The sequence below is a fragment of the Aquarana catesbeiana genome, linkage group LG02, assembly GCF_042186555.1.
Source record: "Aquarana catesbeiana isolate 2022-GZ linkage group LG02, ASM4218655v1, whole genome shotgun sequence".
In the NCBI taxonomy this organism is placed as follows: domain Eukaryota; kingdom Metazoa; phylum Chordata; class Amphibia; order Anura; family Ranidae; genus Aquarana; species Aquarana catesbeiana.
In genome coordinates, this window is record NC_133325.1 from 327,588,630 (window position 1) to 327,604,616 (window position 15,987).

Below are 15,987 nucleotides of genomic sequence, written 5' to 3' on the forward strand. Positions count from 1 at the left end.
CCGGCATGATTCTACATGCACAGGCCAAATTACCCAATAAGGACTGCAATTCCTTCAACAGAACTTTTTTCTTCCGCAAAATTTGGGTCAACAAAAATCTCAACTTTTCCAACTGCGCCACAGGCAAACTAAATTCCATTCGAACAGTATCAATGTGAATACCAAGGAACTCCAAAGCTGATGACGGAGCACACGTCTTCTCTTCTGCCAACAGAACTCCGAAATCAAGTGAAATAGACCAAAACAACTGCAACAATTCTGCACAAAGTGTACCATCCGCCGGACCTATAAACAAAAAATCGTCAAGGTAGTGCACCAAGCTGTCAGCTCCTGACTGAAAACAGACCACCCAATGAAGGAAGATAGAAAAAACTTCAAAGTATGAACATGACAATGAGCATCCCATTGGAAGGCATTTGTTGAAAAAATAACAATCCTCGAAATGCATACCTAGAGAACTAAAAGCAACCAGAGAAATTGGCAGCAGATGGAAGGCTGATTGTATGTCAGCTTTGGCCATCAAGGCCCCTTGGCCACAAGCCCTTATTCTCTCGATGGCCTCATTGAACGTTGCATATTTCACTGAACACAATGCCTCATCAATTTCATCATTAAGCGATTTTCCCTTCGGGAATGACAGATGATGAATCAATCAAAACGCATGGGGCTCCTTCTTTGGAACTACCCCCAGTGGGGATATGCGAAAATTCCGAAAAGGCGGATCCCAGAAGGGGCCTTCTATACGCCCCTCAGCAATCTCTTTCCACAACTTATCTCTAACCACCTCCGGAAAACTTTCAACCGACTTCAGGTTATCCATCACCTCACACCCGTCTCCCAAAAAGGGGGGGTAATGGAAAGCCCTGGGAAAATCCCTCAATGAGCAATTGGGCCTTCGCCTTGTCTGGGTATTTGGCCAGCCATGATCGCATTTTTTCCAGCCTCACTGGAGTGCAGGTTCTTTGGAAAAATATCTTTCTGCATGTTGCCCGCACCCGTGGAAGCGGCTTTCTTGAAGCATTTATTTGCCGGATGGGCTCCAGCACAAAAGGCACATTCATGCCGATACTTGCAGGAAGTATTAAACCGACACTGATTCTCATTGAATGCAAAGCAACAGCCTTTTCTATAAGCTGCTTGAGCAGGAGTAACCGCACTAATTCTTGGCGCAACCTGCTTTTGGGGCAAAATCAAGTTCAGCCATAGGTCCACATCTTTCATGCCCCACCGGAGCGACGGGTGAATAGCGAGCTTCTGACGAAAAGATTCATCATAAAAATACCACCCCAGGCCCCCAAAATTTTTATAGGCCTCCAAAATGTGGTCCAGATGCTGGAAAAGACCTTCACACAATTCCGGGCGCTTCTCCGCCGCTACACCAGCATAAATGCAATACGCTTGCAGCCAATTGTGAAAAGATCTAGGTGCAGTTCTACGCCTGTCATCCTCCTGCTTTTCATCCCTTCTTCAGATTTAAATGTAAAATCTTTTTAGTGGGGAAGAAGTGACAAAATATCCACGAAATCTCCCCGCCAAATTTTCTCTTTCACAGTTGAACTTAAATGGTAACCCAGGGGGGAAATTTCACAAGGCATAACATCTTTCATACAGGCTTCTGGTATACAATTCCTATCCCTTTCTCCCTGAGCTGTGTGATAAGCATGTTCACTATTCTGTAAAGTCCTGACCAGAGGAGAGATAACTGGAGAAGAATGGAGAACAGAAAAAACGCTGGAAACAGCAGCAGGGGCTGGGATGGGTAAAGCAAAAGAAGTAGCAGCAGAGACAGGGTTAACCACAGGAGAGAAAGATTTAATCAAAGCAGACAGAGAATCAACTAATACCAATAAAGTTTGAAACTGCTGACACTCACCAGACACATTTGGCTGCCCTGTATTCTGCTGAGCCATGCCTTCAAGAAGTACATCAGTACCTGAGCCCTGCGCTCTCACATGCAGCATGCCATCTTCTGTCTCCTCTTCCAGACATACTTCTTCCTGCAGCTGCTCCTGCCTGACATCCAGATGGAGGGGGGGGCCATGGGGAGGACGCCCTCCCCCTTGTCTTCTGTGCTGCGGGCTGTGTGGCTGTGCCCCGCTGACCGCTATTCCCTGGCGACCGAGACCCAGTTCGCCTCTTCTTGGTCGTTCGGCGTCCGCGACCTGGCCCGCCGCCGCCATCTTCCTCCGGCTCCTTGCTGCGATGCAGGGACACAGCTCCCCCCCGCTGCCGGGCTGAAACGAACAGGTGGCATGCAGCGGCGCTATCTCTCCCTGGTGACCGGCTCATCCACCCACTGGCCTGTGCTTCTCCGCTGCGGACGTCCCTCCTCCGCCGAGACACTGCCAGCTGGTCCTTCTTCTTCAGCATTACTTTCCTCAGATAATGCCAAACAACGGTGAATCCATGCTTCCCCCCCTGCGTTCCCAGCTTTCTCAATGAATTGCCTGACCAGGGTCTCCATTTCAGCAGGTAAGCTCATGGTAATATCAATGCTCTTCTGGCTGCAACCAGCTGAATTCTGGAGTTCTTCTGGTACTGCTCCGGTCCAAAGGGGAAAAGGAAATAAGCCCCACTGCTGGTTCCTTTTATAGACACTGGCAGGCTTCCAGAACCATCTCAGTGGTCCAGTTGGTCCCTTGATACCTGTAAAGTAATAATTTAAAGAGACAGTATCCCAATAACTTTAACCCTAATTAACCAGATTAAATATAAAAGTATGGGTGCTGGCCACAATCTCATGCAGGTGGGCCCCGAATTTGTGCCCCCCCTTTTATAATATACCCAATTTTATACCCTCAGTTGATCCAGAGGAAGGCAAAAAACCCCAGCAGAGCATGCTCCAATTTGCTACAGCAGAGGCAATCAGATTTTCCCTGGATCAATTTTACCTATAAATGTTAGTACCCAGTTATATTATGTACATTTAGGAAAGTATCCAGGCCTTTCTTAAAGCAATCTACTGAGCTGGCCAGAACCACCTCTGGAGGAAGTCTATTCCACATTTTCACAGCTCTTACTGTGAAGAAACCTTTGCGTATTTGGAGATGAAATATCTTTTCCTCTAGATGCAAAGAGTGCCCCCGTGTCCTCTGGATTGACCATAAAGAGAATAACTCAACACCAAGTTCACTATATGGACCCCTTATATATTTGAACATGTTGATCATATCCCCCCTTATTCTCCTCTTCTCAAGAGTGAATATATTCAGTTCCTCTAATCTTTCCTCATAGCTGAGCTCCTCCATGCCTCTTATCAGTTTGGTTGCCCTTCTCTGCACTTTCTCCACTTCCCCGATATCCTTTTTGAGAACTGGTAAACAAAACTGAACTGCATATTCCAGATGAGGTCTTACTAATGATTTGAACAGGGGCAAAATTATCTCTCTCTCTCTCTCTCTGGAGTCCATACCTTTCCTAATACAAGAAAGGACTTTGCTCGCTTTGGAAACCGCAGCTTGGCATTGCATGCTATTATTGAGCTTATGATCTACCAAACCCCCCAGATCCTTCTCCACCACGAATTCCCCCAGTTGTACTCCCCCTAGTATGTATGATGCATGCATATTCTTAGCCCCCAAGTGCATAACTTTACATTTCTTAACATTAAACCTCATCTGCCACATAGTTGCCCAATTAGACAGTGCATTGAGGTTGGCTTGTAAATTGGAAACATCCTGTAAGTACGTTATTCCACTGCATAGCTTGGTGTCATCTGCAAAGGCGGAAATGTTACTTTTGATCCCAGACCCAATATCAATTATAAAGATATTAAAAAGTAAGGGTCCCAGCACTGAACCTTGGGGTACACCACTGATAACCTTAGACCATTCAGAGTAAGAATCATTAACCACTACTCTCTGAATTCTGTCTTTTAGCCAGTTTTCTATCCATTTACAAGTACTGTTCACTTTCTCATTCTACATTCTTGCAGATTGCTTAAGACCATAGATGCTCTTCTGAAGTTTACACACAAGGTTGTCTCCTTGCTCAAACCCTGGTGGTTGCTCCATGTAGAGATCTTCCTTAATGTCTCCATATAGGAAAGCAGTTTTAACGTCTAGGTGTTTCACTTGCATGCCCTACCCAGCTGCAACACTAATGCCCCGTACACACGGTCGGATTTTCCGATGGAAAATGTCCGATCGGAGCGTGTTGTCGGAAATTCCGACCGTGTGTGGGCTCCATCGGACATTTTCCATCGGATTTTCCGACACACAAAGTTGGAGAGCAGGAGATAAAATTTTCCGACAACAAAATCCGTTGTCGGAAATTCCGATCGTGTGTACACAAATCCGACGAACAAAGTGCCACGCATGCTCAGAATAAATAAAGAGATGAAAGCTATTGGCCATTGCCCCGTTTATAGTCCCGACGTACGTGTTTTACGTCACCGCGTTCAGAATGATCGGATTTTCCGACAACTTTGTGTGACCGTGTGTATGCAAGACAAGTTTAAGCCAACATCCATTGGAAAAAATCCTAGGATTTTGTTGTCGGAATTTCCGAACAAAGTCCGACCGTGTGTACGCCCTATAAGAATCGCTCTGGTGGTGGAGTGTTTTACGACGGGAGCAGATTTTTCATCGTAATCTTTACCGAATTTCTGGGAATAACCCTTGGCAACTTGTCTTTATATTTGTGGATATTCCCTTCTGCACCTGACTTTACTTTGAAAGTCCACTTACTTCCTATATTTTTGCGGTTAGGAGGGAGCTCTGTGAGTGTCCAGGTTTTATTTTCTTGAAGTGACTTGAATTCTTCTTCTGCTGCCTTTCTCCATTTATTGGCTTCACATTTTGGCAGTTTTTCTATGTTTTCCCGGGATATTGGTTCGAGTATGCTGTGTGTTTTGACAGTGTATGACAGCTTGTGGGGTGGTATCACCTTTGTAGTCCGAGTGGATCTTCTGATTTCAGACAGTTCAGCAGGATCTTGTGGGGAACTTGATTTAGGCATTGTGAGTTCCACCTCTTGTTCTGACTCCTGCACAGGTTTCGCTTTGGTCTACATTTTCTTCTAGTTTGCTTGGCATATTGGCCATTCACTTCACAGCTTTCAGGGATCAGTGTTTCTGGTGATGGGCTCTCATCAAAATAAACACTATGGCTTATTATCACTTTGTCAGCCTTGGGGTGTAGGATTCTGTAAGTCTCTTAGTTTGATCACTGTAGCCTGCTAGAATGCCCTCTATGGCTCTGTTCTCCAGCTTGGATTGCTTCTCACTTGGAATATAGGCATATGCTTTATATTCAAACACTCTGATGTGCCCTATGCTGGGATTTGATCCATGCCACATTTCGAATGGAGTACTTTTAATGGCTCTTGAGGGTAGTCTGTTCTGTAGGTAGGTTGCAGTCATGACTGCTTCCCCCCAGTACTTGTGAGGTAGGTTGGCATCCGACAACATGCACCGGGCCATTTCTATAAGAGTGCGATTTTTCCTTTCTGCTACATCATTTGTTCAGGAGTGTATGGTGTGGTTGTCTCATGTACTATTCCTTGTCTCTTCAGATCATTGGCGGTGCATCCATAGAGGGCGCAGGAGCGCCGCCCCCTCTCTCCTGCACCCGTCAATCTTCAATAGATAGATTCATTGTATGAATCTATCTATTGTCGCCACTGCTGCCCCCTATTCAGATTGCCCGGCCCCTTGTCGGGCACCGGGCATCTGAATTACAGCGGCGGGGGTGTTTTGGAAGTGCCTGATGAGAGCCGTCGGCTCTAATAGGTGTCCTGATTAGAGCTGTGGGCTCTAATAGGCTTCCAAATTGGTAAACAGCGGGTGCACTGCTGTGCGTTTGCTGCTTACGTAGTGCTGTGCTAGGGAATCGCTTCCCTAACACTGACCCTCCTCTCAGCCAATCAGGTGCACCGGGTCTGGTTACCTGTCACCTGATTGGCTGAAACGACAGGTGCTGTGATTGGACGTCAGGCGTCCAATCATAGCAGAAGAGGATGGGAGAAGACAGCGATGACTCGAAGGGGGCGTGGAGGACAGCGCTGACCCAAGACAGGTAAGTGCCAGGCGGGAGGGCACACTGGCAGAAATTGATGGGGCAAAATGGTGGTATTGATGGGGCAAACTGGTGGCAATTGATGAGGCACACTGGCGGCAATTGATGGGGCACACTGGCAGCAATTGATGGTTACAGTAGCTGCGTTTGATGGCACAGTGGCTGCGTTTGATGGCACAGTGGCTGCGTTTGATGGCACAGTGGTGGAAATTTATGGTTGCAGTGGCTGCATTTGATGGCACAGTGGCTTTGTTTGATGGCACAGTGGCTTAGTTTGATGGCACAGTGGCTTAGTTTGATGGCACAGTGGCTGCATTTGATGGCACAGTGGCTGCGTTTGATGGCACAGTGGCTGCAATTGATAGGCACAGTAGCTGCGTTTGATGGGTATAGTGAGGCTGCAATTGATGTTTTTTTTTTTCAGTTTGTTTGCACCCCCCTAAAAATTTTGAGCACCAGCCGCCACTGCTTCAGATATGAGGCCACTTCCTTGCTTATGTATTCTCCTCCATTGTCGGTGCGTATTATTCCTGGTTTGCATTGGAATTTGTTGCTAGACATTGCAACAAACTCTTGAAGTTTCTCTGATGTTTCATTCTTATGTTTCATCAGATAAGTAGTTGTGTACCTGGAATAGTCATCAATGAAAGTCGGTAAATATCTGTTCCCGCCTGACTGAGAATTTTCACTGGACTGCATACATCATTGTGTATGAGCTGCAGGGGGTGGGTCATTTTTCTTTGAGATGCCTTTGGAAGGGGAGCACATGTGGCTTTTGCTTCAATACAGCATTTGCCTGTCATGAGCACTTTGAAAGGCGTTATTGTTAAATCTTCTGATAAGCCTCTCTTTATAATGTCCTGTATAGCTTCTGGACTTCTGTGTCCCAGCCACTTGTGCCATAAATGAATACATTTGCTGTGTAGTTCATTAGAGACTACATTGGCTTGCTGGTCTGTGGTGATGAGCCTGTATAGGTGATCATCCAGTTTTCCTTTTGCGAGGAATCGCTTATTATTATGAATTGTGTATTCATCACCCTGGAACTTAACCATGAGACTGTTGTTTACAAGACTTTTCACAGATAGAAGGCTGCCTTCTAGTTCTGTACCATACAGTGCTTTCTTTACAAGGATACTGTGGTGAAATCCTTGTGGTGTATTGCAGTTCAGGAAGCCCTGGCCTTTATCTTCGGCAGTGATGCTTTTCCCGTTTGCTAGGAAAACGTTGTCTTTTGCACTGTAATCAATGTTTGTGAAGAAGGTCTCATTGCTAGGCATGTGGCTTGTCGCACCTGAGTCTATGCACCAGCCTCGTGGCTTACCGCTTTGTGTTACTTTAAAGGTGCCACTCCATGATGTGCCTGCAGTTTTCTTTGTGGCTGCTTTGATTCTTTCTTTTGTGGATAGCTTTAGCTTTCGCTGCTTGGCTTTCCTGATAGAACAGTCATTTTTTAAGTGACCTGTGATCTTTTTACAGCGAAAACAAGCTCTGCTTTCTTTGTTGTGCTTTATGCCTTTGTTCATCTTAAGAACTTTGTCATCATGGTGCATATTTTCTTTCCTTCTGTCATATTCATCAATTAATTTCCCTTTGACATATTCCAGTGTCAGTTCCAGCTATGGTCTAGTTTCTAAAGCGTTAATGAGAGCAGTATATGTCTCTGGAAGGCTGCAGAGGAGCAGGGCAACAATATGATTATCTTTAATATCCTCTCCGATGACACGCAGCTGCTCTATGATCTCTAGCATAGCATTCACGTGGTCACACATTTGCTGGCCTTCTTGTAGTCTCATCTTGTACAACTTTCTTAGCAAAAATAGCTTGCTGTTGAGACTTGCACGCTCGTGCAGTTTTTGTAATAAACTGGAATGAATATTTTGGCTGTTCTTATGTGGCTAAGCTGGTCATCTTCCACTGATAAGCTTATGGTTGCTTTTACCTGCCTATCTCTTCTGTCCCATTCCTCCGTCTCTCCGTTTGTGGGTCTGTCTGTATTCAGCACTTGCCACAAGTCATCCTTGCTAAGAAACATTTCCTGTTTAAACTTTCGCAGTTGTTAATTGGCATTGTTCCGCCTTGATATTACAAACTTCACATCTGAACTGCCTGCCATCTTTCAGCTGCTTGCATAGAGTATTCACAGACTCACTGTACTCACTGAGTATTCTTTCCAGTGCCCCTGGGTGCTGCTGGGTGCGCTGGGGTATCCTCTCCAATGCCTGGGTGCTTGGGCCCATAACCTATTAGCAGGTTATTCAATCATGCGCTCGGAAGCTTGTTGTATGCAGAGAATACTTTATTTCTCATGAAGGATGTCTTTATCATGTGTTACAGGAAACAGGACAATACAAGTACACACTTAGATACAGAAGGTAAATCCTGTGATTATATTACCACAGAGAAAACACATTATAATACTGCAGTGCTGCCTACTGGTATAGATAGGTAAAATGCATATATATAGTTCACATTATAAAGCAACTTTACATTACATGTTGTTGTTTTTCCAACACTGGCAAGGGACCGGAACCGTTGAAGGAAAGGTAACTATAACTCCCTTTAGTTCCACTTTAATATTAAAAAACCTTCTTCCCTCTCTCCTAAATGAAATAAAACAAAAAATATTAATCATAATCAACCATCCTATGGTTGGTAGCGGCATGTATAATATGAAATAGCATTGAGCTACAACACATTGCTTCACATTTGGTTTGAACAAAGCCAAGGTGCTTGTTCTGTTGTCAGTGGTACCCAATTATGGTCCCTGAGTTTTTTAAGTTGGCAAGCTACTCTACCTTTTAGCCCCTTTCCTAAACTGATTTATCAGCCCAATAACCTTCAATGTAGCCTAGCAACTTTAAAAAAAATTAAAGACAACTATTTTCAACCACTTTTAGAAAATGTATAATACAAGCTTTACAAAAAAAAAAAAAAAAAATATTTTTAATGTATATATTTAACTCCTTGAAAATAAAATTGTCTTAAAATATATCTTCCCCCTCTTAAAGACTACACGGAAGAAAATTGAATGTCTTTTTGTACACAGCAAAGAGCCATTTTCTTTTTGCTTTATGGAAATGTAAAAATTATATTTAGGAAAAAAATGATTTCACAAGTAATGTGTAAAATCTCATTGTGAGCTAAAATTAGTACGTTAAAATGTGATTTAGTCCTTTGAGCGTCTGGCCATAGATGTGATTTTATGCTGTCAATGTAGAATGATTACTCTTTTCATTCACTTGGAAAGATAGTGCTGGGCCCTAAAATCATCTCAGTTGATTCACATTTACTGCTCTCCTCATATGTATTCATGGCACGTTCACACTTTCTGGCTAAACTAATAAACTCATCTACAGCACACAATGATTTTCTTAAACTAATTTTACTTTTTATCACCGCAAGCTGACATCTGGAAAGCAGGGGCTTGTGGAGGTGGCATAGAGTGTGACTGGAGCCTTGGCTTTATTAGAAATAGAAATAGTTTTCAATTAACATATCTTCAAAACCATGCACCGCAGACAATGTAAGTTAAGAAAAAATATAAATGAACTAAATGAAAGCCTTAATGTTTGAGGCATTTTGGGATGAATGTTAAAGGGTCAGTTTACCCAATAGTGATACATTAGTTATATCTGCAACCTGGTGGGCCGAGTCAGTCCCTGGCTTCTTATATGTCCTTGGCACTTCATAAAAACCCAAAAGCAAAAATGGTACCCCCTCATTATGGTCACAGCAGGTATGCAGACCCAGAGGCTCACAAGATCAAACCAACAGAGCGATATAAGAGACTCAGGTAATTTCTGTCTCCAGCAAGTGGAAAAACTAAAATATCAGTGGTGGACTGACCTTTAAAAGAAGACGTTCTATTTAATCGTTAGATTTATCTAACCCCCTTTTTGAATCTCTTGATTAAATGATAAAGATGCCATGTCTTGCAGGCTGCAGCATTAAGGCGTCATGCACACTGGGCATCAAAAATGTCACTTTAAGCCAGCCTTGAAGGCCTTAATAAGTATTTAATTATTATAATATAGAGCCACTTTTGCAAATAGAGGCATTTAGAAGAGTTGGGCAAACACTCAGTGTTCCTATATGTTATCAGCCATTGTAATTGAAAGCTTTTCTCAGTCAGTGTTTTTTTCTGTGTTGGTGGGCAAATAGATGAATTAGTCATTTTTATCTTCTAAAGAACTTTCAGTCTCAAAGACATAAATGGAATATAGAGTTACCTTTTCTAAATAAGGGGAAGTCCTCTTACCGTAATCTTCCAGTTGGAAGATTCACCCTATCCTCCTATTCAGGTAACAATTGAAATGTTTTGGATTTTCCATCACTTTATGTCCCAGGGACAATTGTCACTGGGGCAAAAAAAAGCTGGTTAATTTTCCTGGCATAGACACAGGCAGTGATAAAAGCTTAACAGGGGTTTTAAGGCCTCTATTCCCTGTCCAAAATTAAAAAGGCTTTGGCTTTATATGCCATTTAAATGATTGATATAAAAAAAATAAATGCAAATACCATTATTTTAATAGAACCAACTGCAAGCAATGCTTGCTTTCGTTTATGCAGTATTATGTTGTACAACAAAAAAATATTCTTCTCAGCCGCCCAATGTAACACTCCTTCATGTCCCAAACCCATGAAAGCAATGTTTGCTCCACTGCTAATTAAGATCCCTGAGCTGCCCCACATGTGATGTGAAGGAGTGTCACATGGGGCAGCTTTCTGAGGAAAGAATCTGAAGCATGCACAGAACAGAAGTGACAACACAAAAGCAAGCAAATAGCAATAGTGTTGACACTTATTATAGGGAACTGGCAGGATCACCAGGTATTTACAGCCACAGCACCACTTAAAAAAATAACAAAAAAAACTAAAGCACACATAATTAGATATTATACTGGTAAATGTTTTGATTAAATTTCAAGTTTAGGGGTTTAATATTACTGTAACAATATCTAATACTACGTTTAATGGGCTAATACATGGCAACAGGGGACAATAATACTTTAGTACGTATTACTGAGTTTTTAGCATGCAACTAGCTGTTCTTCTCAGACCTATTCATGATTTCCTCTAGTATAATATTTTTACTAGATTAATATGTGTGGTTGTTGCCTTTTTACCTGCAGGTCATGGTTTGTCACAAAATAAAAAATGTAGAATCTTTGTATGTAACCATAAGATAAACCACATATGCATGTTAAATAAAAGTGACATGTTCAATGAAAGCAACACATAGAGCGTGTTACTGAAATGCCACAAAACTGTTATTTGCATACTTCACTGGTCTGTTCCATTCAGCGCGTTTTACTATCCCATAATCCAACTGTTTTCTGTTATGAAAAAGCACTGATGCAAATTAGAACTGTATTTGGAAACTGTTAACTGTTGCAGGTTCAAACTGTTTAGCAAAATATGGAACAATAATTTGAATCTGTATCTAGACTGTAAGCAGTAGATGTAGCTACAAGTGAAATAATGTTAATATATGCCTGACATTATTAAATGCATAAATATATGAGGAAAATTATCTGTAGAAATAATTTTTCCTCTGTTCTTTTTTTCACAAATTATGGGGACATCTTTAAAATATCCTATATTCAAGAAAATCAGGAGACCTTTTAAAAAATGAACCCCTTCTCTCTGTTTGGATATATATTAGCAGTCAAGATCTCCATTCTTTATAATTTAAAATTCAACAGTATTGCCTGCCTGCTAATTTACCATGACTTGTTCTGCACACTGCCTGTTTGTGAAGGCAGTCATTTTGGTGAAGGCAAGACTTTTGTTTGTCATGTCAGAGCCTCCAGCAGGGAGAACATTGAGCAAAATGCACTCCAAATCTCCTGAAAGTCAATGGCAGCAGTACCTTAGATTTCACACTGCAGCTTTGAGGCTCTAGGCACAGGATTTGTAGGCAGAATGACATACCGTAGCAGGAGATGTAATCATTATTATTTTTTTTTTGGGGGGGGGGGGGGGATTTATATGTTTTATAAGCTGCTTTTTTTATATCTGTGTACAATTTTTGTTTTACAGATAACCAATACATGATAAATGTTTCCCAGTGAACCATTAACTATATAAGAGGTTGGCCATCTAAATAGTAAAAAAATAATCCTGGAACATTTTTTTTTCGGCACTGGTTTGTTTTTGTTAGCTAGCAAATCGTAAGGAGACCTAGCAGTCAACTATATAATTAAACATTATATACAACGTAACTACACACTACACATCCTAAATGTATTTGTGATGGAACCATCTAGCATCCAGCTTGTGTGCTTCCATCAAGATATAACTTTCTCCAGCCTGGAACCAGGAACCAGATATTATACTGTAGCTGACCGTCCAAGACTAGCCGACAATAGCTTAGAAGCAAACTGGACTTCACTTTATTGAAAAGTCACACAGAATTCGTATACCACACAACTTCAAGTAGGGCAAGATCACATTACCCTAATAATACAAACTGTAAACAGAATATAATTAACATAGCTAAGGAACAGCCAATATACGTATAATGCAAATACACATCTAGCAACCGATAGCTGACAGTGATTTCATTAACATGAACAAATTAACAGCTAGCCACTCAGATAGTCCGGTGCCCACAACCCTGAATACATAGTACATTACACATTGTTATAAGCATAAACACGTAACATCCCACAATGGTTCCATTACAAGGTAAAGTGGACACAATGGGAGAAAGTCACTTAACACATAACACCTTAAACAGATTATATCAGGAGATCCCCAGCATCAGGTTGCTTGAGTTGATTATATTAACATCTGCTCTGAGTCTCACAGTCTGAAGCAGTCATTGCTTGTTTGAGGCATAGAGACCCCAAATATGTATATGGATCTGTGTGTTTTGGGGAAGAATGGACTTGAATTCGAAGCAAGACCACTCCAAGGGTCCCCCAGGCACACACCTCCCAAAGAGTAGTGTTACCTTAAAAGCCAGGGCCCATAGTCAGTAGGCAAGGGGCCATCCTGCAGTCCTCTCCAAAAGCCCCTGTCCTTGTTGGGTCTGTCACAGTATTATCATGGTCTACCCGTGAAGTGTGTAATTACTTCACCTGATTATCAACACCTTGTCTACTCTATTAGACTACTAAAATGTACTTAGAATATTTTCCTCTACCCAGCTTTATACAATTGACTAAAGACCTCTGGTGCGCATGTGCAGCAAGACCAGTATAACCTTATTACTCCAGCCAGGTTAATAATTTTTTTTTTTGCAGAGGGTCAAACAAAAAAAAAAACAGATTCCCTCATCCACACAAGAGAGGAACCCTCCCCTCTGTGTCACTGTATTCTGACAGTGAGACTCCTCTACTGTCAGAATGTACCGATAAGTGGTTGCAGCCAGCTAATCAAAATACATTTTCCAACATTTCCATTCCATAGAATTGAATAATTAGGTTGACTTCAGTCAAACAGGATTGGCCATAGATGGATCAAAATGTGTCTGGTTCCTGCTGAATTGGCCAAATTTCAATCCATCTATGGGCACCATTTGATGGGGTTTAGGTGCAGCAGGGGTCTGGTGCGTCTCTGTTCTATATTTCAGGAACTAATCAGGGACAAATTTTTGCCTGGATTCGGCCCGGAAACGGAGCCAAAGACGCACAGCTTTCCTGTGCAAGTCGCTCAGCAGCCGCAACAGAGATATGTAAACCGGCTCCATAGAGAGCCGGTCCCAATCTCCTGTCATGCGAATTGGATGCGGGTAAAGCCGCATCCAATTCACATAGGTGTAGACCCAGCCTTAAAGCAAGTTTTAGAAAAGTCCATATCAACATAAAATAAAAATCAGAGAAATAAAGACCCCAAATTGACACCATTTGAAACAAAAGCTCACTAAAAAATAACAAATAACAGTTTGCTTTGGATGGTAAGTCAGCTAAAAGTGACCACTGCCCTCAAATCAACTGCACACTAAATGTAAAGATAAAATAATAAGAAGACCCAAAAAGGCAGCACAAATAGCTAGCATTAAAAAGTAAAGCACAATTTTCTTACTCTAATCTCTCTTTGCACCTCCTTTTTATAGTGAGAGGCTGGTTTATCCAAAAGCTGCCATTTAACACTTCTAAGGTTACTGGCCATGGTAAAAAAAAAATGTGCACTGCATTAGAGTTAAAAATAAATGTACCTGTGTGATTTCATACCAGAACCACACATTTCAAACCTGCAGAATCTGCAAGGAACCTAGGGCAGTGGAGAAACTGAACCTAATCCCTGGGCTAAAACATTATACATTAAATCAAGCCCAAAAACACTAAAAACTGATCTCTCACATACTTCTAGGTGACTGTTTACTAATAGTGCTAAATGGCAAAAACATGGGAACTTGGAATTACAGTGGTCTATTGATGATATATAAACGTTGGAGCTACAAATGGCTCAAGCAAATTGTACTTTGTAAAAGAAATGATGTCTGGAAATTCAAGAACATATTCCAGATTCCAGCAATCATTTCATGCCAAGCTTTTGCTGTTTATTAAAGGCATAATTATTTACTAGTTTTACTTCTGCCGTCTGTCTTCTTTCATTTGTGTCTGCTCTTCTTTCTCCTTCTTACACTTTATTCATTTTGTCTTCATGAAACATCATGCATGACTGAAAATTTTTTACATTTTCAAAGAAAACATGAATCCTATAGAAAAGCAATGTATTAATTGAATCTGCATATCATGATTTACAAAATGCTGTATCCTTTCAAATATCCCTGATATATATATATATATATATATATATATATATATATATATATATATATATATACTGTACCTGGCATTGTTAAATGTCACACAGGTGACACCAATCATGTAAAAGCAAGCCTAACACTTAGACCCCTTTCACACCGGGGCGCTTTTCAGGCATTTTAATGCTAAAACTAGCCCCTGAAAAGCGCCTCTTATGCCTCCCCAATGCGAAAGCCTGAGTGCTTTCACACTGGGGCGGTGCACTTGCAGGACGGGAAAAAAAGTCCTGCAAGCAGCATCTTTGGAGCACCGCTCCCGCACCGCCCCTGCCATTGAAATCAATGGGCAGCGCTGACGAAGCGCCTGCAAAGTGCTTTAGCAGCGCCGCAACACGGGTGCTTTTAACCCTTTCCTCGGCCGCTAGCGGTGCTTTATCGCTAATGCCGCCCCAGTGTGAAAGTAGCCTTAGAGCTGGTTCACACTTAAATCTCACAGGAATGTGGTCTGTGTTCTTGCACAATTCCTGTGCTATTCAGTGCAGTTCTGGGCTGAAATCACACTGGATTGCACCAAAAGTAGTACTTGCAAGCCTTTTCAAAAATGCACTGCGCCAAATTGCATGGTACTACGGCATCGTGCGATCCGTTGCAGGAAAACATTTGAGATCTGTGTTTAGGGTGTAGTTACAAATACATTAACACCAGCAGCAGATCACACACCCACTGCGTTTTGAAGGAGGTGCAGAAAACTCCCACCACATTCTGGTGTAAACAAGCCCTTAACGTGTAAGTTCACCTTTACAGAAAATCTGTAAGGTGAACTTACTCTGGACCCCCTCCCGGTCCCAGTGATCACCTGCTAGGAGACATCGTGTCGCCACTTCAACAGCCTGGGGATTTGAAATCCCAGTGGCTTTCCCTTTTCTTCTCCCCCGCTGACCAATAAGAATGCCTCCTATACGTAGGTACGTTTAGGAGATTAAGCCACGGGGATTTCAAATCCCCCGAACCAGTGAAGCGGCAATCCAATGTCTCCTAGCAGGTGATCGCCGGCCTCAGGTACAGTGGGACCGGGGGGGATAGGGAGGGGGTCCAGTGTAAGTTCATCTTACAGATTTTCTGTAAAGGTGAACTTACCCTTTAAAGAAACAATTGAAAAACTGTCATTATAAATGGGACACCTTATAGCACTGTCCTTTTTAAAACCAACACTGATCATAATATTTGCATTTTGTGGTCCCTGGTTCCTTC

General features: G+C 42.1%; 1 protein-coding gene across 3 annotated transcripts in view; it reads left to right on the forward strand.

Moving 5' to 3' along the window:
* Nucleotides 1-15,987, forward strand: part of SH3RF3 (SH3 domain containing ring finger 3) — a 606,895-nt gene that overhangs the window by 578,293 nt on the left and 12,615 nt on the right. The window lies entirely within an intron of this gene.